The sequence below is a fragment of the Heterocephalus glaber genome, unplaced genomic scaffold (assembly GCF_053883595.1).
Source record: "Heterocephalus glaber isolate CG9 unplaced genomic scaffold, H.glaber_assembly_v1.0 deba00001538, whole genome shotgun sequence".
Lineage (NCBI taxonomy): Eukaryota > Metazoa > Chordata > Mammalia > Rodentia > Bathyergidae > Heterocephalus > Heterocephalus glaber.
In genome coordinates, this window is record NW_028258333.1 from 28547550 (window position 1) to 28571959 (window position 24410).

At 37.0% G+C, this 24410-nt stretch overlaps 1 long non-coding RNA gene across 2 annotated transcripts in view; it reads right to left on the reverse strand.

Annotated features, from left to right (window-relative positions):
• LOC147824531 (uncharacterized) overlaps positions 1 to 24410 on the reverse strand; it is a 69318-nt gene that overhangs the window by 15211 nt on the left and 29697 nt on the right. Inside the window, exons 3-4 of one of the 2 annotated variants that reach the window (XR_015442300.1) lie at positions 4565 to 4699; positions 1045 to 1115 (exon numbers count right to left, since the gene is read on the reverse strand). This is a non-coding gene — a long non-coding RNA (uncharacterized LOC147824531). Of the gene's footprint in view, positions 1 to 1044; positions 1116 to 3196; positions 4368 to 4564; positions 4700 to 24410 lie in introns of those variants that run through there. The other variant, XR_015442299.1, reaches the window with a different exon arrangement.

Below are 24410 nucleotides of genomic sequence, written 5' to 3' on the forward strand. Positions count from 1 at the left end.
AGGACTCATGCAGGTCTAGAATTAGCTAGCCTAGTTGTTTTGATTAAAGAATAAACTTAAATACCCTGGCTGTCAAAAAAAGAAAAATTACACACAAACAAATGGTTGAAAATTGTGCAAACTTTTTGCTTAACATTTGGTCTTTGTTCAGAGAGAATATTAGCAAACTATATTACCTAGTTTGATCCTGGATTTTGCATATATACATGACATAATGTTAAATTTACCTTTATAAATCAGCTATTTTGATGAGGTGACATACTGAGGCTTTCTGCCTAAAGCTACCAGCTTATAACCAAATGCACCTTTTCCACTTGCTTCTTATCCAGTGTTATCACCTCATCTTAGTTTTTCTGGTACACAGTTGTCAGCAATAAAATACTGTTGACAGGCAGAATTTAGCAAAACTCAGCTCAATCAGTAAAAAAAGAATATTTTTTTCCAGGTGTGGTACTTCAGGTCTATGATCCCATTACTCTGAGAGGCTGAGGCAGATGGATCAGCTTGGGTTATCTAGTGACTTAGCTAAACCCTGTTTCAAGAGTAAAAAATTAAAATAAAGGCTAGGGATGTAGCTCAATGTGAAGGTCCTAGGTTCAATCCCTAGTATCAGTGAGAAGGAGAGGGAGAGGAAGAGGGAGAGGGAGAGAGAGGGAGAGGGAGAGAGAGAGGGGGAAGGAGAGAGAGAGGGAGAGGGAGAGAGAGAGAGAGAGAGGGAGAGAGACAGACAGACAGACAGAGACAGAAAGAGAGAAACACAGACAGAGAGAGAAGTATCCCAAAGTATAGTCAAATGTTGGAATTCAAAAAGGACCTATAGCTGAGTCAAAAGCCATTTGGCATCAGCACAATTAAAAGGAGCCACATAATGAATCAAATAAACTGATCGTGATTCCACAAGAAAATTGATAAACAATAGTGGTTGGCACAAAGGAGAAGTAAAGGAAGAAAAATAGCACATAGCAAAGAAATGTCCTCTCTCTGCTGGATTACCTCACAATTTCTCTGTGCTTTTCTTCATTACATTTTCAAGATACATCATACCTTGTACTCCATTGTTTTAAAACTCATCAAGTTGCGGGCCCGGGATTTAGCTCAGTGGTTCTGCCACCTGCCTGGCAAGCACAAGGACCTGAGTTCAGTCCCCGGTACCAAAACAAAAAAAACCCCACAACACCCCCAAACCAAAAAACAAAAAATAAAAACAAACAAACAAACAAAAAACTCATCAAGTTACTACTTGAGTTATTTTGAACCCTGGTTAGTCATCATGTATTTAGTACCCAATGTGCAAACTAGAACTTGTTGATGTGGATTGTCTAATGACTAGCTACCCGTTCCAGACAACACAATTTGTTTGGTACTCATTATTTTTTATACTCTTTGTACCACCTGGAACCAATTAATGATAATACTAAGATACCACTGTACAGTTTTCATAAATTCTCCCACTTCCATTCTGCCCACCATTCAAAACTTACATTACATCTTGATGTGTTCCTTGTGTACAATTGTCCCTACCACACAATAATCACATTGAAGGCTTTACTAGTATCTTGCTTGGGAGAACAATTTAGTAGACAAAAGTTGTTATATCCAAGTCTCTCTCACTGTCCTCTTGACTTTTACAGCAGTCTCCAAACAGATAGCAATATCTCTTATGTGATTTGTGGAGGTCACAAATGGCTGCTCCCCTCTAGACCTGAGACTAGGTTGCCGAATCTGTTTCTTTGAGTTGTATGATTCTTCCCCACACCTCTAGGGTAGAGCACACTGATAACAGAAACTAGTTTATTATTTATCTTTTGATGATCAACATCCACCTTCCAAGGACCTAGTAAGTGCTAGGTGCCAAACACTACTTTCTTAACTGATTGAATGACATTTCCTTCAGTTACTTTAGCTGTTTAGAAGTGAGTTTTCAGTGACTTTCTTCTCCAGCCATCTCCACTGAGAGCCATATTGAAATCATTAGCTATTGGCTTGTGTGTTGGGCAAAAGTAACATAATTTCCAGACCCAAGCTATTAATTTAAGTGGGTTCATACTAGATGCAGAGTTAGTGTCATGCTTGATTCAGCCTTTCATGTCTTAAAAGTGCCTTGAGCCACATTTGTATAAATCAATATGCAGCAGAAATGTAGAGCTGCTGAGAATTTTGATCATGGCAATATGAAGCACGTGATCTCATGCTGGATACTGAGAGGATGGACAGAGAAGGGAAAAGCCACATGCAGCCTCTCAGATTCTGTACTCAAAAGAAAAAGCCAGACATTGGAATATGTCTAAAGTGTGAATAAGGTACAGAGCCCCACCAAAGTTTAACAATTAGCTTATCTATGTTCCATAGCAAGGAATATTACAAAAGTAAGAAAGGAACAGTTGACCAAGTTGACCCTACCTCTTCTTCTGGGTTCCCACTTTCTCTCCTTCCCATCCACCCTAAATCATTTGAAGTGTCACTCATGTTTCCCTTAAACACATACATATACATTCTCCTTCACCCCTCCAGTTATCTGGACTAATGGGTGAAAAAAATCATTTTCTTAATTGGAATACCTAAGGTGAAAGTTTTTAAAAGTAAATATGGAAAAACTAAAAGTGTAAATAAAGATCAAAATGTATAATTGCTAAATGTAAAATAGGAAGAAAAGGTCTAAAGGAGTAGGGGAAGTGGGAGGGGTAGGGGAAAGGAAAGAAGAGAAAAGAAAAACTATGAGAAAAGAAAAACATGGAAACAAAGCCTTTGTAAATAGGGAAGGGAGGAGGGGGTGAAGGGAGGGCAGGGGAATGGGGAAAAAATAAGAACCAAGATACATCATGTAAGGGTACAAGATCCCAATGATGAATGTAACTGTATTGTATACCTTAAATGTACCAATAAACTTAATAAAAAAGTAAATATGAAGGGAAAAATAAGAAAATAAAAGATGTGTAGAAATAGATGAGCCCGATTTACTAAGTGTAATAGGCTAGATGAGCTGGCACTACTTACTTTCTCTCATTCCATTTGTGACAAGGGAAACTTTCTCACATTGAGCACATTTGCCACCAAAGCAACTGGGTGATGACTCACTTAAGGTGCAGATACATGCCCTTTCTCATTTTCATAAAATGATTTCAGTGGCTACCTGTCCCCCCACCAAAAACAAAGCAAAACAAAAAAAGCAAGAAAACTTTTCTGTAACTCCACTTACCAACTTCTTGGAGTGCATAGCTAAACTCACTTCCTCCCTCGCTTGACCACACACTCTTGATCCCACTGCACTCTGACATCTGCCACCAGCGCTGCTCTGCAGCTCTGCCCAGCGAGGTCAGCAACAGCTCCCTGGTTGCCAAACTCGATTCCCAGAGCTCCTCAACTTGTTCTTTTGCCCTGTTGACCAACTTCGAATTCTTGAGTGTATCTTTCCTCACTCATGTCTGCAATCCTTCTATTTAAATTCTTACCAGAGAATGTTCAGATTTGGTAGTTGCAAAATTGACTTGAAAGGGCTGATAAAAATTATGAGTTTTTACCACATGCCCTTCTCCTAACCTCTGATCCCTCTGATCTCTCTGATCACTCACTCTCATTTCTTAAATAAAACTATTTATTTTACCCTCAATTGTATCAATTTTCCTCTTCTGTCTCAACATTTTTTTTCCATTTCTATACCTACAATTATGATTTAGTAGGTGGAAAGCTTCTAAATTGACTACACAAACCCTGCATTCTTGGCTCCTATCTTCCACTCTGCCGTCTTCTACTTTTGCTGTTGAGCTTTGCCCTGGAAGAGTAAATGTAAAGAGCAATCTACTGTCCCAATTTGCACCCATAAGCTTTACAGTTTTACTTAGACTCTAAGGCATCATTTAAATTATGCTCCCTTGGTCTGCTCAATCAGGATTTAACAATCCTTCAAATGAACTAGAATAACCCTATCTTTAAGACCTTTATTGTATGTCATATAAATTAGCCCTTGTGTCATCCTCATATGACTGTTAGTAAATGACAAGTCAAGTGTGCAAGCTTTTATTCCCCTTATTCATTCACAAGTTCACTTATTTTCATTAAGAAATATTTACTGAACACTAACTCTTGCTAGATACAGTCCTGGTCATTGGAAGCACAGTAGTGTATAAGACATGTATAATACCTATCTTCAAAGGAATACTTCAAGAAAATAGTCATATAAAAAGGAAACAAGGGGCCGGAGATTTAGCTCAGTGGTTCTAGCACCTGCCTCGCAAGTGCAAAGTCCCAAGTTCAATCCCCAATACAACAAAACAAAACAAAAAAAGGAAACAAGGCTGTTACAGAGGGTAGCAAGTGCTATGAAGAAAATCTACAGAGTGGGGAAAAATTGTTATCAGCTATTTCTCAAATAGAGAGCTAATATTTAGAACATATAAAAAACAAAAAAGTTAGATCCCACCAATAAAAGAACCAATCAAAAAAATGGACAAATGAAACAGACATTTCACAAAAGTAGTACAAATGGCCAATAGTTTCATGAAAAAGTGTTCAACATCGCTGGCTATTGGGAAAATTCAAATTAAATTAACATGAGATTCAATCTTACCTGAGACAGAATGGCCACCATCAAGAAATCAAATATTAACAAATGCAGGTGTGATTTCAGGAAAAAAGGAACCCTTCTAAATTGTTGGTGGGAATGTAAATTAGTACAACCACTATGGAAATCATTATGGAGATTCTAAAAAAAAAGGAAAAATACAAATCTCATTTGATCCAGCTATTTCCCAATAGACATCTTCCCTAAAGAGTTAATGACATCATATTACAGTGATACCCATATATCCATGTTTATGGCAGCACAAATTCATAATAGCTAAACCTTAGAAACAGTTTATATGTCCATCAGCAAATGAATGGATAAAGAAAATGTAGTATTTATACACAATGGAGTACTCCTCTGCCATAAAGAAAGATACGTTTGAGTCATTTGTAGGAAAATAGATGTACTTTGAGATCAAAGTGTTAAGTGAAATAAATCACACACACAAGCTTAAATATCACATGATTTATCTTATATGAGAAACCCAAATTATGAATAAAGAGCAAATTAAGGGAAAGATAAAAAGAAGTAAGGAGATAAAGTTTTCTCAAATGAGAAAGGCATCAAAAGATGGAGGGAAGGGGTAGAAAGGGAAGGAAAAAGGAATGAAAAAAGAAATTAAGGTGTGCTACATACATGCACCACCTCTCCAAAAGGAATATATGTACTGCAAACATATACTAATAAAAATTTTAAAAATAACTCAGTAGAAGAAAACTGTGTAATAATATAGAAGTGGACAGGAAAGGGCCAATTTTTTTGTGAATTTCTGAAGGGTTATTTTATATTTGACCCAAGGTCTAAATGATAGGGACAAACAAACCACAAAACAGTCTGGAGAAGTAACATTCCAGGAAGAGGGAATAACAAGAACAAAAGTCCAAGAAGATAATGGAGAGGTAAGCAACAGAATGATTTTGTATGATTGTGTGGTCTTTCAAAAGGATTTAATTTTGGATTTACTTTTATTGCACGTAATGGGAAAATATAGGTGGATAACAATCAGAGAAATTATGTTACCTAAATTGCAGTTAAAAAAACACACCACCTGCTATGTGAAGAAGAAAATGAAGATTGGACACAGAGGATCACAAAGAGGTAGTGGGGTGGGACTCAGATTACAATCCAGTACTATCATGATTTTGTTTGCTCAAACTGTTTTAAATTTGGCCATTGGGAACTTTCTTGGGCTGGTTCTTGTAGTCATTTGATTTGCCACAGTCTTTTTTAGCACGGTGTTTTAGATACTACAAAACACTTAGGTTAATTTTATGTTTCCTCTGAATCAGTGTGGAATAAACTACTTCTCCAAGGAGTTGTGGTTCCTTTTATTGCAGAGTGATATTTAAACAATGAGACTTTGTGTTAGATGTGTTCACTGAGACTAGGGTTTCACTATTCTGGCCTTTTTTAGTACATTAAAATAATGTGGTTTTGCTTATTTACTTATTTATCTGTATACATACATATATTTTTAAACAAGTCAATATTGATGCCTCTGACACCAATTCACCTCTCCAGAGTTCATCCTTTTATCCTTTCCTTAGCTGTAACTTCTATCTCTGACATTGAAAAATCTGTCTCTTTTTGTTTATAATGTTAATGTTTATTTATAAATTGCAGTATAAAAATAGTTTCAGAATTCTTAATCCAACCTCTTATGAGGAACAAGATCGATAACTACAAGATTGTGTACAACTCTTTTATCATTAGCTTAACATTACACAGTAAAAACACTTTTCCACAGTTACTTGGGCCAGCTTCTTCCATTCCTTTCCCTGTGGTTTTGTGATTTATTTGCTGTATTCTTTGGTTACAAGCAAGCCACAGTTCCCATAAGACCCCCCAAAGCAGTGTTCTTATAGATCCTCTAGTTCCCATCCAAATTCTTAGGACTAATAACTCCATGAACTTGATTCTTAAATTATGTTAATGTTTCACTGATTAATCTTTAATTTTAAAATTTTATTCTGTCTGATAAAAGAAAATCAAAATGACAATACAGTCATCAAGCCATTTCAATTCTTTTAAACTTCAGTCATTTACTTAAACAAGCTTGACTTTGCTAGAATGGATTCAGGCATTTGCACACAGTTGGAGCCCAGGAGACCATGACAAGACAGACTTCTTTTACTAGTGACACTCTGGGTTTTTCCTTCTAATATCAATTCCTTTTCAGGCCAAACTAAGAGAAAATAGAAGGAATATCTTCTATGTGCTTCTTTCTGACTTTTACATGATTTACTTTTTTTGTTGTTTTCCTGGCTCACATTTGCTTCATTTAAATATTAGACAGGTAAACTAAAACTAATTTTTGTAACTACATAAACCAAGACCACAGTGAATTATAATATGCATATTTTACACATTGTGCTACTCTTGGACAGTTGGGACTATCCCTAAATTTGCCTCTTTTAGTCCTTATGGAGAAACATATGCAAAATGTTTGCAGATTATCAGGTCTCCTAGAATTGGGGTTCTCCTAGAATGAAATGCAGAAAAATTCCCATAGAGAATGCAACAACCTCTCCATGAACCAAGAGAGTCAAGGAATGGGGCTTTACCTTGGGTCAGAGAAGAAAAACTAGGAGGTTTTGGTCCCCACTAAGCCTGAAGTAGTTTAGAAGAAGCTGAAGAACATCAAGGGTAAGTATACAAAAAGAGTCACCGCTGTAATCTCCTGCATGAAGACCTTGAAAACCTAATTCTGAGCTGTGTAATCACTCTTTGATCTGGCCTCAACCCCCTGAAGCACTCTTGGTTTAGTCCTGAACTTCAAAGGGTAAATATATATATATGGACCTCAGAGATTCACCATCTACCTCTCTTGTGGTTAGCTACCAGAAAGTTATAATAAATAGCCTTTTTATAAGGCACCATCTTTCTGAGAAAACAGTGGCGTTAACAGTAAGTGCTGAAATCACTGCACAATATTAAACCAGAATATACATGGAAAGTAAGATATATCCAGGCTGCTTAGGGTGCTGGCAACAGCTAGAGTAAAGGAAGAGAAGAGATTGAGATCATCCAATTGCTTACAGTGTTTCTGAAAGTCTAGGAACAAAATTACATGAACCAAGAGGACCCTCATGCTTTTATTCAAAGTGGAACCAAAGTTGGGACTGAAGTTGAAGCAAAAAGGAACTTCCAAAGACTAAAGAGATGAAAAGGTACACTAGAACAAGGGATACTCTGAAAAATTTAAATATGTTTTCAGATTGAGTTATAGATTGAAATGAAAGGCATCAAGTGAAGGCTCTTATAGTTGCAAAAAAGGTTGAAAAGAAAAGAGAAAAGGGACTAAAAAGTTGGGAAATGCATCCTTTTTCTTTAAGAACTGCAAAATTGGCCATAGATCATGCAGACTTGACGAAACTACAGTGACCATAATGGGCAGAGCTTTAAGGTAGTGAAAAATGTGGATAAAAGCTAACAGAATACAAGATCAAGAAGTGAGTTCATGGCAGTCTTTCAAAAATGAATAACTTTCCTGTTCTGGATAACCAAGTTAAAGCAGAGAAACTACTTCAATAATGTACAGTAAAGCTGCTGGAATCCCTTATATGTTTAGAGTAAATGAAGTTTTCCAAAGTATGTTCATATTACTCACCCTCATATTTGTTCTTACAACTACAAGATGTTATCCATACTTTACTGGCAAGGAAGATGAAACTCATGGAGGTCAAGTATCTTACACTGTATCATACAGATGATTAGAGCAAGAACAAGGTGAAAGATTTCTTAATTTCACTTTATATATAAATCTGATCCCAATTTTGAGTTTTGAATTTGATGTATATGAAGTGGGGCCCAATAATATTCATTTTTTCACTGTCACTCAGATGTTTCTGATACAGATAGTCCATGAACCATACTTTGAGGTAAAGACAAAGAAAATCAGTAGGAAAGTGTTCTATCTTTAGGCTATATCAAACAGGAAGGATAAAGCATGGCTATAAATAGAGCCAGAGACAGAAACAGAGGTAATGATACAGAAAGATAAATGGTCAAGATCTAAAAGGATTTAGGACAGCTCTAAAAAGGGGGCTGTAAAATCTTGAATTGTAGCTTGTTAATAGTAAAATAACAATTTAATTTATTTTTCATGAGAATTCATGTGTATATATCTTGAATATGTCATTTCTCTTTTAGTAAACCACAAGGAGCAAAGAAAATGTGGCGGGAGTTGACAAAAGGCAAGTGTTTCTAGGAGCGTTTTCAGTTTGAAGGCTTGTACAGTGTTTTTATAGGCCAGATGGTCTTAGAAGTAACAGCAACTGCCATCAATGAAAATTCTATTTTGTTGCCAAAATAACAGAAGAAACAACAATTGCCAGTGGAAAAGAAGTGTGGGCAGCATTCAAATTTTATTAGCTCTTGGATATTCCTTTGACAATGAGTGAGATGCATTATTCCTACCACCAATAATTTGAGTTAAATTGATTCTCCATCTTTATATGCCTACCCAGCTGGCCAAAACCTTGGCTCCTATTTTTTTCTACAGGCTCCCTCACTTAGTATCTGTGCAAAAACTCTCTCATCCACAAATGCTAATGATAAAGAGATTGTTAGAGTTCTATAAAACAATCATCCCCCACCTTCTCCTTACCCACATGAAACATTTCTTATGCAATTTATTTTTCAATGGACTAATCATCCTAAGGTCATACAAAAATGACTAAAAGGATTTAATTACACATGTGTTAAGTTTTCTGGTACATTGCCTAAGTTTAACAGATGTACTGGCATACCTAGTAGAAATCCATAAAAATCTCTATTATAAAGGTTGATTCCTCATTACTATTAAAATTTTTAGCAAAGCAACGAATAGGCTGTTCTGATACTGGTATCTTCTAGATAGAGTTTATGAAGCAAAGCCTAATAATTATCACATGCTTTTAGAACACAGGGGAGACCACAAAATCCCAAACTGAAAAGAGACATATTGATCAAGTTGTTATAAATCCTCTATAGAAATGAGTGCATCTAAGATTTGTTTCTGAAGCTGATTAGATCTGACTTCCAATCACTATCCTTTGCAAGCCCTGTTATAACACCTGTCTTCTTCCTTGATCAAAAGCATTGAAGTAAGATTTACTGCTGCAGTTACAATTTTTAGAAAGTGTAAGTTGTTAAGCAAATGTGTTCCGTATCAATTCTCATTTAGAGCATCAGTCAGCTAGAACTGGTTAGGAGAGACACTGTCAGTGCCAAGATCAGGTTAACTAAAATGTTTTCCCCATTTTATCTCCATGGACAGCATGCCACATTCAAGCATTTAGTCACCCCTGGAATTCAACTGTTGAACATCAAACAGGTAGCAATAATTACATTTTTGTGACTTCTTCTTCTCTTTCTCTGTAAATACCTAAACATACCTCCATAATTTTGATGTTATGTTACCTAGAACAGATAAAACATGGGGTTGGTAAGAAATTAATGGTTGAAGTTCAAAAAGGGATTATCTCACTGGAGAAGAAAGTATGAAAAGATAGTGTTGAAAACTCAATTGTCAACTTTTGTAAGGGATTTCAGGGAGGGATGGATAAGAATTGGATGTTTATAGAGAAGTGATTGAGAAACTATTTACAAAGATGTGGAAAAAGTTAAGAAAAAAATCACAGGAGTTTATTTCTCTGACAGATCTGAGAGAGGAAGCAAGAAAGTGAGGAAGTGTTGGAGTGAGCAGAATTCGAATGAGCTCAAATCATGGAAAACATGAGACATCAAGGGTCATCATCTACATCCCACTATCAACCCAGCAGAGGAAACCAAGGGAAAAAATACTCAGACCAGTCACTCTTCTTGACCTCTTGCCTCTTACTTATGCCTGTCATTGAATGAAACCAGCTGGACCCAGAAAATAAAAGAAGTGGATTGGTGCAATCTATACAGGTTGGCTTCCTGGCTTTAGAGCAAGGGATGGAGAGTGGATACTAGTGCTGCAGGTGAAAACAAATTATCCAAGAGAAAGAGAAAAGCTCCACTATTCTGCATTTAATGTCTGTAATGCTAACTTATTTACAACTACTTTGATTGTGCACATGCATGGACATACAGAGAGAGAGAGAGAGAGAGGGAAAGAGATGCTACTGGCATCTTCAGAAAGATGGCACTATATTTGGGGATGTAATTTCTTTTCCATATTAGGGATTGAACCAAGTGCTCTACCACAGAGCAACATCTCCAGCTTTTTTTATTTTAAGACAAAATCTCCCTACATTGTACAGGCTGGCCTTGAACTTGCAGTGCTAATACCTCAGTTATTTCACATGTGAAAGAAAAATAATAGCATCTCTTTCATGGAATTCTTTAAAGACTTTAAATGAGTTAATGTTTGTAAAGCACTTAAAATGATATTTGTAATATAATAAAAATTATAAAATTTTTTCAATAAAAATAAATTTTAATAGTATATGCTTTTATTTTACTACATTTTTAATTATCAATAATGCTAATTTCCTTCACCAATACTTATTCCAAACTATCTTGAATATTTTTAGACAATGTGTTCCATATGTAATTTAAAATCACTTTAAAGCCTGGAGGAGGCTTCTGGGTAGGTATGCCAGAGCTCCCAGCACAGAGGAGACCTCTGGGTCAATGTGCCACAGCTCCCAGCCCAGAGGAGACTTCCAGGTCAGCATGCCACAGCTCCCAGCATGAAGGAGGCTTCCAGGTAGGTGTGCCATGGCTCCCAGCCTGGAGGAGGCTTCCAGGTAGGCGTGCCACAGGTCCCAGAACAGAGGAGGCCTCCAGGTCAGCATGCCATGGCTCCCAGCCTAGAGGAGACTTCCAGGTCACTGTGCCACAGCTCCAAGCCAGGAGGAGGCTTCTGGATAGGTGTGACATGGCTCCCAGCATGGAGGAGACTTCTGGGCAGATGTGCCATGGCTCCCAGCCTGGAGGAGGCTGCCAGGTAGGCATACTAAAGCTCCCAGCAAAGACGACGTGAGCCACATGGGTGCCAGGAAAACACACAACCACCACACCACTACCACCACCACCCCCCAGGCAAAATGAGAAGAAACATAAACAAGCCACAGAACCAGACTTCCAGATCACCTACAGCAACCCCAAAGGGAAACGAGATGGTATACTCTGATACTCAACCACCTGGACTCCCTGAACTAGCAATGAAAGAGGATCTGGAAAAAATGAAATCAGAAATAATTTCTCACATAACAGCAAAGATTGTGCCCATAGAGCAAGACATGATTAATAAATCTAGAGAGGATACAGATAAAAAAATAGAGGAGCTGAGGGTGAAATGTCAACACAGGAATCAAGTTGAATCCATATAACAGATGCAAACAGATTTCCAAGAGATTAAAAATTCCATCAAAAGTCTGCGCAGCAGAATGAACCAATGCGAAGATAGAATTTTAGATTTAGAAGATAAGATTGCAATTAGTGACCAGGTAAAGAAAAAATTGTTTAAAATTGAAAGGGATCATGAGAAATCAATCCAACAGCTGCTAGATGATGCAAAGAAGACGAACAGAAGCCTGATTGGAATCAATGAAGAAACAGGAGAGAGTGCAGATGACATTAAAAACATGTTCACAGAAGTAATGGCAGAAAACTTCGCAAGCAGGGGAAAAGAACTAGACACACACATAAGGGAGGCATATAGGACTCCAAATAGCCTTGATCAAAAAAAATCTACACATAGGCATATAATTGTTAAGATTCCAGAAACCCAACAGTAAAACAAAGTTCTACAAGCAGTTAGAGGAAAGAAACAAATCACATACAAAGTAAAGCCCATCAGAATCACAGTAGACTTCTCAATGCAAACCCTCAAGGCAAGAAGAGCTTGGAGTGATGTATTTCAAGTGCTAAAGGAAAATAGCCTCCAACCCAGATTGATGTACCCTGCAAAACTATCTTTCAAAATTGATGGTGAAATAAGATACTTTCATGAAAAAGAGAGCCTTAGGAACTTCATGAATGCCAAACCAGCACTCCAAAAAATTTTGGACAAAAAGGAAAAGACAATGAGGATCACAAACCCAAGAAGCCCAGCAGAATGAATCCACCAGGCATGACAAGAAATTAAAAGCAAAGGGGGAGAATCAAACAAAAAGAAAAAGTCATGACAATGATAACACAATACGTATCAGTTATAACCATCAATGTTAATGGTCTCAACTCACGAATCAAAAGAAATAGACTGGCAGAATGGGTCACAAAGCAAGATCCAACAATATGCTGCATACAAGAAACACATTTAATTCAAAAAGTAACTCACAGACTGAAAGTTAAAGGATGGAAAACAATACTCCATGTGATGAGAACCCAAAAAAAAGCAGGAGTAGCTATCGTCTCTGCAGGTCAAGTGGATTTCAAACCCACACTCGTTAAGAGAGACAAAGAAGGACACTATATCCTTGTAAAGGGAACAATCCAAGAGGAAGAGATGATAATCATAAATATCTATGCACAAAACACTAGTGCACCCAACTATATAAAATAAATACTAATGGACATGAAAAAGAATACAAGCACTAATACAATAGTACTGGGGGACCTCAATACCCCACTGTCACAAATAGATAGATCAACTAGACAAAAACAAGCAACGAAATACTACAACTCAATCAAACTCTTGAACAAATGAACTTAACAGATGTTTACAGAGTGTTTCATCCCACAAAATCAGAATATACATTCTTTTCAGCTGCACATGGGTTGTTCTCCAAAATAGACCACATACTCACTCATAGAACATGCTTAAGTAAGTGCAAAGGAATTGAATTTATTCCCTGTATAGTATCAGACCATAGTCTGATGAAATTGGAGATCAATAGCAAAAGAAACTGCAAAAACTTCATAAATACATGGAAATTGAACAACACACTTCTGAATAACCAATGGGTCACAGAGGAAATTAAAGAAGAAATCAGAGAGTTCGTTCAAATAAGTGACACTGACAAGACAACATATCAGAATCTATGGGACACAATGAAAGCAGTCTTATGAGGAAAATTCATAGCAATGAATACTTATATTAGGAAAACAGAGTGAGTCCAATTAAACAACCTGATGCTGAACCTCAAGCTTCTAGAAAAAGAAGAGTAGGACAAACCCAAAGCTCATACAAGGGAGGAAATTATAGAGATCAGAGGAGAAATCAATGCAATGGAGACTAAGCAAACAATACAAAAAATCAATGAAGCCAAGAGTTGGTTCTTTGAAAGAATCAACAAAATTGACAAACCCTTACCCAGGCTTATCTGAAAAAGGAAAGAAAAGGCCCAAATCCATGCAATTAGGAATGAAAAGGGTGAAATTACAACAGACCCAGCAGAAATCCATAGGATCATCAATACCTACTTCCAGAACCTATATGCCAATAACAGGGAAAACACAGAAGAAATGGACAGATTCCTAGGTACATATGAATTACCAAAGTTAAATGAAGATATGAAAATTCTAAACAACCCATTATCAATCAATGAAATTGAAAACGTAATTAAAAACTTACCAACCAAGAAAAGCCCGGGTCCTAATGGGTTCACCGCTGAATTCTTCAAGACATTTAGAGAAGAACTACTGCCACTACTGTTTAAACTCTTCAACGAAATTGAAAGGGAAGCAATACTCCTAAAATCATTCCTGGAAGCAAGCATCACCTTGATCCCCAAAGCAGAGAAAGACCAAACCAAAAAAGAGAACTGTAGGCCAATCTCACTAATGAACATAGATGCAAAAATCCTTAATAAGATCCTGGCAAATAGAATGCAGAAGATCATCAAGAAGATCACACACCCTGACCAAGTGGGATTCATCCCAGGGATGCAGGGATGGTTCAACATATGCAAATCAATCAATATAATACACTATATCAATCAAGCCAGGGACAAAAACCATATAATCATCTCAATAGATGAATAAAAAGCATTTGACAAAATCTAACACACATTTATGACAAAAGCCCTACAAAACCTTGAAATAGGTAGTCTCTACCCCAATCTGATAAAAGTCATCTGTAAAAAACCAACAGCTTAATATCATACTAAATGGTCAAAAACTGAAATCCTTCACACTAAAATCAGGAACAAGACAAGGATGTCCACTATCACCACTCCTGTTCAACATAGTCTTGGAAACATTAGCCATAGCAATTAGACAAGAGAAAGAAGAAATAAAAGGAATAAAGATAGAAAATGAAGAAGTCAAATTGTCATTATTTGCAGCTGACATGATACTTTATATAGAAGACCCCAAGAACTCCACCTAAAGTCTTCCAGACTTAATAACCAAATTCAGTAAAGTAACTGGATACAAGGTCAATGCACAAAAATCAATAGTTTTCCTCTACATGAACAACAGACTCACTGAAAAAGAAATAGGGCAAACAATTCCTTTCACAATAGCATCCAAAAGACTGAAATACCTAGACATCAATCTAACAAAAGAAATCAAAGACCTCTTCTATGAAAACTATAGCACTTTGAAAAAAGAGATTGAAGAGGATAACTGAAAATGAAAAGACATTCCTTGCTCCTGTGTAAGAAGGATCAACATAGTGAAAATGGGCATACTTCCAAAACTGCTATATAGATTCAATAAAATCCCAATTGAAATCCCAGCAGAATACTTCACAGACCTTGAGAAACCAATCCAAAAATTCATTTGGAACAAGAAGAGACCTAGAATAGCAAAAGCAATTCTAGGTAACAGAGACATGGCAGGGGGTATTACAACCCCCAATTTGAAACTATACTACAAAGCTCCTGTGATAAAACCAGCGTGGTACTGGCAAAGAAACAGACCCAAGGATCAGTGGAATAGATTAGAAGATGCAGAAACAACTCCAGACACACTCAGCCACCTCATCTTTGACATAGGAGCCAAATACCCTCACTGGTGGAAAGATAGCCTATTTAATAAATGATCCTGGAGAAATTGGGTTTCAACTTGCCAAAGACTAAAACTAGACCTATATCTCTCACCATGCACTAAACTAAAATCAAAATGGATTAAAGATCTAAATATTAAAACAGAAATGCTGAACCGGCTGGAACAGAGGTTAGGTAGAACACTTGAAGACATTGGGGTAGGAAAAGACTTCATGAACAAAACCTCAGTTGCCCATGAACTAGCACAAACAAACAACAAATGGGATCTCTTTTTCACCAGTGGTTCCTCAGACAAAGGTCTACTATCTCAAATCTATAAAGAACTTAAAAAGAATCAGACCTCCCAAATTTAAAGACCCAATCCAAAAATAGGCATCTGAAATGAACAGACATTTCTCAGACAAAGAAGTAGAAATAGCAAATAAGCATATGAAAAAATGTTCAGCATCACTGGTCTTTCGAGAGATGCAAATGAAAACAATGCTGAGACTCCACCTCACTCCATAAAGAATGGCTGCTATCATGAAATCAACCAATAACAAATGCTGGTGGGCTGTGGGGAAAGAGGAAGCCTGCCCCACTGCTGGTGGGAGTGTCGACTGGTGAATCCACTGTAGAAATAAATATGGAGATACCTCAAAGAACTAGGACTGGAAGTCCCATTTGACCCCACTATTCCACTGCTGGGGATCTTCCCCAAAGAATTAAAAGAATCACAGCACAGTGATATATGTGCACCCATGTTCATAGCAGCACAGTTTATAATAGCTAAAACTTGGAAACAACCCAAATGCCCATCAACTGGAGACTGGATAAAGAAAATGTGGGGTTTTTTAAAATAAAATGGAGTACTACTCAGCCATAAAAAATGAGAAATTAGAGACATTTATAGCTAAGTGGATGCACATCAAGGCGATATGCTTAAGTGAAATAAATAGGACACATGTGTAAATACCGAATAGTTTCTCTAGTGTGAGAAACTAAAAGTATAAACAAGGACTAAAAGGTATAGTAGATAATGTGAAATAGGAAGAAAAGGGGCAAAAGGGAAGGGGAAATTGAGGGGTAGGGGAAAAGAAAGAAGGGAATAGAATTAATATGAGAAAATGAAAAAAAGGAAACAAAGTCTTTGTAAATAGGGAGGGATGGAGGGGTTGAAAGGAGGGCAGGGGAAGGGGGAAAAAATAAGAACCAAGAGTGTATGTAAAGGTGCAAATTTCCAATGATGATTGTCATTATATTGTACATCTAAAATGTACCAATAAATGGATATACAAAAAAATCACTTTAATAGCCCACACAAATTGGCTGATTGGAATTCTATAAAATATTATATTAATATAAAAGGCACTGGTATTTAGTGATGTTATACTTTTCATCCAAGAACACAAGTTTTGGTCCTTAGTTCAGGTTTTTTCTTATGTTTTAAATATACTTTTTTACTTTCCTCATAAAGGTCATGCTCTGTTTTTACTAAATTTTTTCTGTATAGATGTTATAACTTGGGGACTGTGTGAATAAGACTACTTTTTATTCCTGCTTTTAAATCCTTATTTATATAATGGACTCAACATGTACTGTGGAAGTCTTCCTCCAACCCTTTTCCCTGGTTTCCTTCCTTTTACTTTTTGAAAAGATCCTTTGACCACTTTAAAACCGAATAGATTGGATGTTCACATTATATAAATAAAGTACTTACAGGATATGATATGATGACAAGTAGGGTTCTCAACCTAGTGTCATTTAGTTATATTTGGATTTCAGCACAGCCACCATCTTTTGTGAGTTGATTGTTTTCCTTTAGTTACTGAAAAATAGTTGCTTTATATGGGCTGTTTTCATAAGTTTATCTCATCTCAATGAGTAAAGGATATCTACATTAATGAGTAAGCAGCTTTAAATTGTCAATAAAAATGGCATTCCTTCCAGGTTAGTAAGGACAGAAGGTAAATAAGCAATGTTTACATCAATATCTACAAAAATGGTCACACATTCTAAGTAAGCAGTGTCATTCGAGAAGAATGCTCTTCAGGCTCCTACCTCAACAACTCTCTTCTGTACATAGATAGGACCATTTGACACATCTGTAGTTTACCTTGCTCCATCTCAAGACCGCTCCTCATCTGAATTTGGAGGCTCTAAGCATTACAGCCCCCAAGTCTCCCTCTCCCTTCAAGCAGCTCCCCCTCCAGGCATCTTTCTTAGCTCAGCTGATGACTTCACCACTCATCAGTTATCCAGTTGGGAATCCTTGGTAATGAAAACCAGCTCACAGTGAGTTCAAAACTAATAGGGACCAACCAAACTGTACTTATTTCCCTGTGGTTGTGGTGATGGTGGGAGACACTGTAATTTGGCTACTATTTTGTGTGGAATATCACATCTTGCCCCGGACCTCAGAACTCTTGATTATTCACTGAATAGTAGGTACCTAAATCTTCAGAAGGTTTATCTTCCATCTCTGCAACATGTGTATGTTTGCAAGGCCTGCAGCATATTAGTCTCCTCTTGCTTACCTTGTCTGACTAACATGGAATCATTGATATATTGGGTCTGTGTGGTGTGGTGTCATATGCTCATCCAGATCACTTCAGACAATATTAAACAGACAGCAGAAGAATTAACAGAGCCATGAACCAAAGCCATAAATGAATATTTCTCTCTGTTCCATGTAAATGTAGTTTCTAATCCTTTCTCTTGATTCAGAGAAAAAATAATGCATTATCCACGTGAATGCCTGCATACCATGTATCTGAGCCCTTATAGCCTGTTCCAGTGGTGGTGCCCACCTTACCACCCCAGTCCCACCACTGTGCTGAGGCAATTACTTGGTTAAGCTGCTCTACTCATTAGCAATTCTCCAGGATCAATCCAGTTTCTCTTGAGGCCAAACTGGCAAACTGAAAAAAAATAGAATAGGGACCTGTACTTGTACATCTTTAGGTTTTTAATGAAAGCACTAATCTCCACTGTGCGACTCAATTGCAATATTATTTTTTCCTCTTTCAGTCAGGTTGGAGAGCAGCTTCAGAGTGTTGTTCTTGGGCTTCTCCACTAAAATGACTCTTACTGCACAGACAGTGACACTTGGAGAAGACCTTATAACTCCAGGGCCAAGTATGAGAACTTCAGTTATTCATTCTGGAACTGGGGAAATAATCACAATAGACCCACTGGGAGTTGTATTTCAGTAAGAATTTCAGAACCCTTTTTTTTGGCATTACTGTTGTATATGGCAAGCAGCACCCTTGTTCGTCATCTGCCTCTGGGTGTGACATGTTCTATCTGCAATCTTGGCAACTCCCTGCCAGGCAAACCCTTTTGGTTGCCTCTATGACTTTGTTGGTCATATAGTGATTTCAATTACCTGGCTCCACATTTATGTTTTCAGCTGGCTTTTATTACTTCAGGCCCTACCACCCCATGACATTAATGAGTCTAACTCTGTGACCAGTGCTTCTACCATTAACAATGACCTACAAATGAAATCTACTACCCTTTTTTTTTTTTTGTGGTAACATTCGCTGACATACTTCTCAATAGTGCATTCTTGATGGTCTTGGTGAATGGTATGTCCTTTTAACCCTTGGGAAACAAAAGGTTCTGTTGGCTTTCTTGACCTAATATAATACATCTGTTCTAATTTTCCCACTTTCTACGGCCTCTTCATTCCTTCCAAGACCATTTGGGCCTTTCTACTTTACTCAACATTGGTCGTCACTTCTTCCAAATCTCTAAAGGTTACCTAGAAGTGACTTTCCCCATCACCGGAGGAGTAAATGCTGTGAATGAGAAACTATTCCTAAATCAATAAATTATTGCTTTCATCATGCTACATTTTGGCGCCTTTCATTATTCATCCTCAAAATTCCCAGGATGAGTCCAATGGGATTGTCCAATACAGGTTAGCTAGTTCCTGTAACTACATTTACACATAATATTTTTCCTTCCTTTTTGGACACACCACTTCCCTAGGTAAGTCATTCCACTTATTGGCCAAACAGCCAGGAGAAGTAGGTAGGGGTAGCTCCTCAAGGTGGGCACCTGGTCCCTTGTGAAAGAGAGACATCTACAGTGCTTTACAGGACAGAAAAAGTGATGGCTCCTATAATGGAGGTGTTCCCACTTTTGTAAACTATGGGATTTCAGGGGAGTCTGAAGAAACAGCATCTAGGGCTGGGGATTTAGCTCACTGGTTCTGCTGCCTGCCTCGCAAGCACAAGGTCCCGAGTTTGATCCTGGTACAAAAAAAAAAGAAAGAGAGAAAGCAATCAAGCAAGCAAGCAAGCAAGCAAGCAAGCAAGCAAGAAAGAAAGAAAGAGCGAGCATCTATAGGCACATCAGTCCTTGTGTCCCCATCAAAGATTTCAGAGTCCTAGATTTTCAAAACCAGGGTTTATTGTGGTAAGAGTTGTGCCTTAGCTAAGCATTGAAACATCTGTGGAGCTACACAACTCAAAATACCAACTATTCACTGCTCAAATATATCATAAAGTCTGTAACATATAGGATTCTTTGTTACCAGTGAGATCCTTTGGCTCTCACAAGTAACCTCTAACATTTGTTAATGGAACCCAGAGTCGCATTAACTGTAAGGTATCAGCAGAATGGCATAGTAGACAATCACCTCTGTTATCTTTTAAGCATCCTCATAACCACCAATATCTCTTACATTTCTGAGTCATTATGTTTCAAAGATATATTAAGCCTTCCCAAGTCACCACTAGTGAAATTTGTAGCACTGAATCATGACCTGGTTCCCCACATTCCACTTCGGACAATATCTCCTTTGTCCACCACACAGCGAGTCAGACAGTCCCAGATTCTCATCTTATTGTTTTGTTCTCAGAAAACTTACGGTACCACTTATGTTAGTTGATGATTTCCAATGAGCAGGTGCTATGATGGTATCAGCCATATGGCAGAATTATTGAAGTTACCTATAAGGAAAAATGCATAGGAAGGAAGCCTTGGAAGGGTGAAGGGTGGAAGAACCATCAGCTCAGGAAGAAGAGAAAGTAAAGTTAAAGCCAGACTACAGCCCAGGTTTAAGAAAGTTTCTTCAAGGTTTATAGAAAGTCTTTGCTTAAAAAATGCCTTTAGAAACATCCCACATTTCACAGGAATAACCCTGCCTATACCTCAATTCACTGGTGGTGAGCAGCCTATGGGAAGGCTGACCTTAGTTGTAGAATCAAACAACAGCATCTAGAGTGATTTTTGACCACCACAGATATATTGCTTTTAATTTTTATTGCTATAAACAATTCTGTAGTTAATATTCTTATACACATTTTCTTGTATTCATAAGAATTATTTTAGGATTTATATAAATAGTTTCATTATTGTGTCACAAGTTACTGTACATGCCCTTTTTAGTTTACTAAATCCCTTAATAACATCCTTCAAAAAAGCTGTAATAATTTAAGCTCCTTGTAGCAGTTAATAAAAACTTCCATGCCTTGCCAATGCAATTCATTTAAAAATATTTAACTGGTCTAATGAGTAAATAGTGGAATTTCATGTTTTTGCTTTTAATTTGCATTTCTCTACTCACTTGTTTCTTTGAGTTCTATGAATTATTTGTTCTTGTTTTTCTCCCTTTTTCTGTTTATAGTAATATTTTCTTTTTTAAAATTATTTTAATGGACTCTTCATACTGAACTTCTCTCTTCTGTACACATTGCAAACATTTTTTTCTCTAGGTCCATTGGTAGTCTTTTTCTTTTGGGACTATTCATTGTACCAGATGGTTAATCCTTAATATAGTCAAATCTTACTCTTTTTATATGTGTTCTTAGGATCCTGCTTTAAAAAAACTCTTCAATGTGGTTTTTCTATAAAATAAAGTACTACTCGGCAATGAAGAGTGAAAAACTAGAGACATTTATAGCTAAATGGATGCACATTGAGGCCATACTCTTAAGTGAAATAAATACGACACACGTGTAAATACCCAACAGTTTCTCTGGTTTGAGAAACTGAAAATGTAAATGAGGACCAAAATATATAATAGATAGTGTGAAATAGGAAGAAAAGGTCCAAAGCAAAAGTAAGAGGGGTAGGGAAAAGGAAACAAGGGAAAGGAATAAATATGAGAAAAGGAAAAAACAGAAACAAAGTGTTTGTAGAGGAGGGGTGGAGAGGTTGAAGGAAGGACAGGGGAATGGGGAAAAAATAAGAACCAAGATATATCACATAAAGGTACAAATTTCCAATGATGAATGTCATCATATTATATCTTAAATGTACCAATAAACTTAATGAATTAAAAAACAGAAAGAAACAACCCCAGGTATATTCACTCATCTGATCTTTTAACAAAGGGACCAAAAGCATATGCTGGGGGAAAGACAGCCTCTTTAATAAATGGTGCTAGGAAAACTGGCTGTCCACATGGAGAAGATTAAAGCTAGACCTGTGTTGCTCATTGTGTTTTAAGCTAAAATAAAAATGAATCAAATATCTAAATATTCAAACAGAAATACTTAACCTGTTTGAAGATACCATACCGTAGGTAAAACTCTTGAAGTCACAGGTGTAGGTAAGTACATTCTGAACAGAATTCCAATTGCATAAAAAATGTTAAGAGTCAACAAATGGAATTATATCAAATTGAAAAGCTTCTGCTCAACAAGGAAAACAACCAACAGAGTGAAGAGACCACTTATAGAATGGGAAAAAACTTTTGCCAGCTACACCTCAGACAGAGAACTATTATCTAAAATATAAACAGAACTCAAAAATATTAGACCCCCCAATAAAAATATGAGGAACTGAAATGAACACACACTTCTCTGAAGTACAAATGGTTGATTAATACATGAAAAAAAAGTGCTCAGCATTGCTGGACATTAGTGAAACACAAATTAAAACAATATGATTTCACCTTACTTCAAAAAGAATGGCTATCATCAAGAAGTCAAATAATACCTGTGTCTGATAAATTCAGCCTATATTTGTGATGTCATTCATCCTTACATATTAAATATTAATACTACATTAAAGAAAACTTTCATCAAAAACACATAAAGGTTTTCAGACACATTTTATTTAAGGTCAAATTAGAAACTTGTTTTTCATACTTCTTTCTTTGTATCTGAAATTAAACTTTTATGTATATTGGGAGGTAGAGATACGATTTTGTTTTTTGACGTGTACAAGGTTACATATCTGTTCTTGGGTGTTTTAAAATTTTCAGTGGATTCTCTTTCTGTTTCAGGTGTTATCTTGAAAGAAAGGCACTATATGAGCAGTCTTCAGGAGACAATAGTAGGAATATTCCAGAGACAGTCTGTGTCATTTTAAGACTCCCCAATTTTATATCAAATTGTGGACCTCTGAATAAAGAAATTGATAAATATGTTTTAGTGTATATCTACTGGCCTACTTTCAAAATAACTTGTTATTGGGCCTGGCATTTAGCTTAGTGGTGCCATGCCTACCTGGCAAGTGCAAGGTCCTGAGTTTGATTCCCAGTACCAAAAATAAATAAATAAATACATACATACATAAATACATAAATAAATAAAATAACTTATGTAGCTAAAATTTTAATAGAAGTAACAGTAGCTATACTTTTAAATTCAGTTTATAAATATTAACTTTAAAATTATATTCATTCAACTTCAAATCTGTTGTTTTAAAATTGATTGGAGGGCAAAATAATTTTATATCAAATAGAATATGTTTAAAATATTAAACCAGTTTGTAAAAAGGAAATAAAAGAAGGCTTCCAGGTAAGATTATAATCATGATGTTGGCTTCCTATTGCTGTGTTTATCAAATAGGAATTCAATTGCAAGTGAAAGGAAGCCCAATTCAGTTTAACTATTTTGAATCAAGAAAGACCTTAGTTGGCTTACATACTTGAAAAGTCTAGAGAATAGACTTTTAGTATTCCAGGGCTCAAATGAAGGTACCAGGTCTCCAGGGTGAGGTTTTACCACTGATCAGGACAAGTGCATTCCTAGACAAGCCTTTCTTCTCAGCATGGTAAGCAGCACTGAGGTAGCATTCCTACACCACATCCTCCCACATGCAGACCCCTAGGAGAGAGCAAGGAACTCTTCCCTGAGAGTGCAGCAAAAATTTCAGTCTATCTCGCTTATTGGTCCTAAAATCCATGAACTGGAATTTGCAAGGGTTTGCTCCCACAGGGAAAGACGATCTATAGTTAGAACAAAAATATGACTAGACACAGGCTTCCAAAACAATAAATGTTCACTATACCCAGATTCCCATCCAGATAAATATCTCATACAACAATAGAGGAAAAATCCACTTAGTGGTGGATGTTGGTGAGCAGTTATATTCCTGGGTCAGAATGTTTGAGTTTTCTTAGAATACTGTGAAGCTGTGAAAAGACTGAAGGAACAATCCATCTACCTGCTTGTTTGGGAAGGCTATAACAGCTGACAGAAACCAGCTGTCACCCTACAAATCAGTGTGAGGAAAAGAAGAAAAACAGAGAGTTACTGCAGCAGGACCCTGCCATAATCTCAGGATGCTTCAGAAGTACAAAAAAATACCATGCACATATGCTTATGGGCCAATGTATCTTCTCAGTGTGCCACTATGATTGATAGAGAGTGTGAATAAAACTGCATGGGACTGCTAATAAGAAAAAAAAAAAAAAACTCATCGCAGGCAAAGCCTGGCAATCCTGCTTGGACTAACCCTGAACACCACAGAAACCATGACCAAGAGGGAATTGTCTCTAATTCCCCCTTCACGATTCCTCTTATCTTATCTGGCTTCTGTCCAAACTTCTGCACTGCTGCTGCCCACAACATGGTTATAGGAAAACAAAGAGGGAAAGAGAGATGAAGGAGCCAGAAATCCCATATATCTCTCCAGGGCACACACTCAATCACTGCTTCATCCAACCAGGCCCCACTTCCTAAAGTTTCATCACCTCCCAATAGTGCCTCCAGCTGGGAACCAAGACCTCAACATATGAGGCTTTGGCAGACATTCCA